This window comes from Halyomorpha halys, unplaced genomic scaffold, assembly GCF_000696795.3.
Source record: "Halyomorpha halys isolate HHAL.00 unplaced genomic scaffold, Hhal_1.1 Scaffold999.1, whole genome shotgun sequence".
Classification (NCBI taxonomy): domain Eukaryota; kingdom Metazoa; phylum Arthropoda; class Insecta; order Hemiptera; family Pentatomidae; genus Halyomorpha; species Halyomorpha halys.
This window is the reverse complement of record NW_027106312.1, coordinates 538,987-542,391: the sequence shown is the minus strand read 5'-3', so window position 1 is coordinate 542,391 and position 3,405 is coordinate 538,987. Positions and strand designations below refer to the sequence as shown.

General features: G+C 29.6%; 1 protein-coding gene across 1 annotated transcript in view; it reads right to left on the bottom strand.

The window, feature by feature from the left end:
• The window catches only part of LOC106687689 (SET domain containing 2), a gene marked incomplete in the record, with an annotated part of 53,998 nt that overhangs the window by 37,625 nt on the left and 12,968 nt on the right, over positions 1 to 3,405 (bottom strand).

Sequence of the window (3,405 nt, the reverse complement as noted above, 5' to 3'; positions counted from 1 at the left end):
TACCAATCGAATCACGGATTATGCTGAGAAAATTATCAGATTATTAAAAATTATTAACCTCCTAAGAACTTGTTTTGAGGAATTTTATGAACCAATAAATTTTTTAAAGCAGGTATTGTTATTAATGCCAGGAAAATGCTACCTTAAAATTAAATGGTTCAAGGAAGAAACTACATTCATTGCATTTAAGTCTAAGAACCTGATAGCTTCTAATTTTTTTGGTTGGGATTGTTTTTCATGGAGATGTATGAATTTTTAATTATAATGAAAAGTCACAAACAGGAAATATATACACAATTGATTAATAACAATTAATATAATCAAGTATCATGCACTTCGTAAACATTATTATAGTAAAAACATTTAACACAGTAAAAATTTTTCAATATAACTTATTTTTTGCACATAAATTTTGGATTTTATATACCAATTTTTTTCTTTATAGTAATTATTCATTTATTTTTCATTTAACTGGCCATACAGGAATTAGACACTTTAAAATTTCCTCTATCAGTTTTCTATTTACATCTTGAAGACAATCCAAGACTGTACTGACACCAGTAAAATTCAAACTGAACTAATGGGGCATGGCATGGATATGGTGAGGTGATGTTAATATAGACCCTATTATTTTTATTAAAGCTCAAGAGAGGATAAGGAAGAGAATAGCAAAGTGACGTTCAGAGACCGCAGTTCCAGTTCTGTAAACCAGTTTAAGTACCTGGGAAGCCTTGTTACAGATGATAACAAAGTAGAGAGCGAAATAGAGGCCAGGATTGTAGCAGGAAATAAATGTTATTTCTCACTGCACAAAATACTGAATTTTAGAGCTCTCTCTAAAAGAATGAGAGTGGTCATTTACAAAACCATCGTAAGGCCAGTAGTGATCTATGGGGGAGAAACATGGCCCTTGACAAGAAAAGCAGAACAGATGCTCAACTCCTGGGAGAGAAAGCTATTGAGAAGGATATGGGGAGGAGTCTCGGAGAATGGAGTCTGGAGAAGAAGAAGGAATGAGGAACTGATAAATTTGTACGGAGAACCTAGCATCGTAGCGTTAATAAAAAGTGAAAGATTAAGATGGTTAGGTGAGAGGATGCCTGATGAAAGGATTACCAAAAAGATGGTTTATGGCAAACCAGATGGAAAACGGAAAAGAGGACGTCCCCGGATCAGATGGCTGGATGATGTGGAGGATGATTTGAGATTCTTGAAGATTGGCAGATAGAAGGAGAAAGCAAGAGACCGTGTAGACTGGTTGACTGTTGTGGAGGAGGCCCGGGTTCTTGCAAGACCGTAGTGCCATAATAATAATAATTCCACCACCATGGTTGGCCAATACCCAAGGCATGATGCGATAATATTTGGCCTAACGTTTATAGTTACTACAGAGGGAGCCTAAAAATATAAATCTTTGGATAAATCATAAATACATATAATTTTATAGAATTATAAAAGATGTATTATTAAAATATACCTGTTGTGTATCAAAAAAACAAGTCGTCAAAAACTATTGGAAAAAAAAAATTTTGTTCATAAATACATTGCTATTATTTCTCAACACAATCAGTTATTTCATGTTGCTTTAACCCCTAGCTTTTTTCCATCATAATTTTTGTTTTAGTGAAAAAAACAAACAAACTTACAACCGTTATATAGGTTCAATAGATGATTTAGGCTCCCAATCAAAGATGTGGTAAAACAATTGCAAAATTATAAGTATATCAATGTATTTAATTTCTTAATTTATTCTTTGTTCTATAGTGTTGGGAAATTAAAACATATAATACTAACACCTTGTTTTAAAACTAATCAAAACTTGGGATAAGACAAAACGTTCATTATAAAAAAAGTTAAAAATCACTAACCAGATTTGAAAAGATTTTTCAAAACCAACCCAAACTTTTTTTTAACTTTAGATACATGTACATCTGTTCTCATATTTAAGACCTTCAGTGAATGATACATATTACATAACATGTTTGGCATGATAGTCTAAAAGTTAAAGAATTAAATAAAATTCCATGTCTTCAGAAGCTACACTATTGCCAAATCTTCAACAGCAATAGCACCTGGTTCTGAATATTAATATAGGCATAAACACTAGTACAAAGAGGCATAATGCCTAATTTGTAGTATAAAAAGGAAAACTGAAAGAACAAAGTAATTTGAGTAAATACTTTTTTCTTTAATTTTCTGAATCTATTATTATCAATAATAGAAATCATAATACAAAATGAGATATATGCCATTAATAAAACTATCTTAATAAAGGCACAAGAAGTATTAACAATTACATAATTATATTATTGATAGATCAAATACCCAATAACTAACTAGTCCAAAATCCCTGAGTTAGCGTTATGTTTCTTCCATTTCTCTGTAAAATCCTATTTATTTTCAGCTTTTGTTGTAGGACTAATAGCAGATTTAAGATTTTGACTAAATTAGACTGACATGGACAATAATGTTCAAATAATTCTAAATAATTTTCTTATGGACTAAAAATTAAATCATATAATACACACGAAATTTTGTAAGAGATAATAAGTAAATGATTATTTTAACAAAAGTAAAAATATATGCATATAATGTAGGGGAAAAATTGGCTAAATCTCTACTAAATGGAACAAAAGATCTAGGCTCTGTAGGATTAATACAGCTTAGAAATGGAAAAAAATAATAGAAATTTAACAATGATGAAAAAAACTAGAAACAAACAGCATCAGCAAAATTTTTAAGATCTCTGTAAAAGTTAATAAATTGAATAAAATCTCATGTTTAAAGAAGCTACACCATTGCCAAATCTTCAAAAGCAACAGCATAATGTTTAATAATGCTATTAGCGTATTTGCTAGCACAATGATGCATAATACCTAATATATAGCCTATAAAAGAAAACTGAAAGAATATTATAATTTTCTAAATTTAATATGATAAATGAAAGAAATAATTTAAAAAAAAAATGACTTATATACCATTACTTATGTTATTTTGAATACAAAAAATCTAATGATACAAGTACAAAGCATCCAAAGATGTTATACAAAATAATTATAAATACAATTAATAAAACCAATAGCTTATCACTAATTTAAAGTACCAAGCAAAAAACTTGTGTTACTAAAATATCCCTCTACATCTCCCTTTTAGCATTCATTGATTGGGCTACTAGCAGACTGAAAAATTGAACAATGATAAAAATGAAACATCATTATTGAGCTTTTCAAATCCTCTCTAAAATTTAATAAAATCTGGTGTCTTCAGAAGCTACACTATAGCCAAATCTTCAACAGCAATAGCACCTGGATCTGAATATTAATATAGGCATAAACACTAGTACAAAGAGGCATAATGCCTGATTTGTAGTTTAAAAAGAAAACTGAAAGAACAAAGTAATTTGAG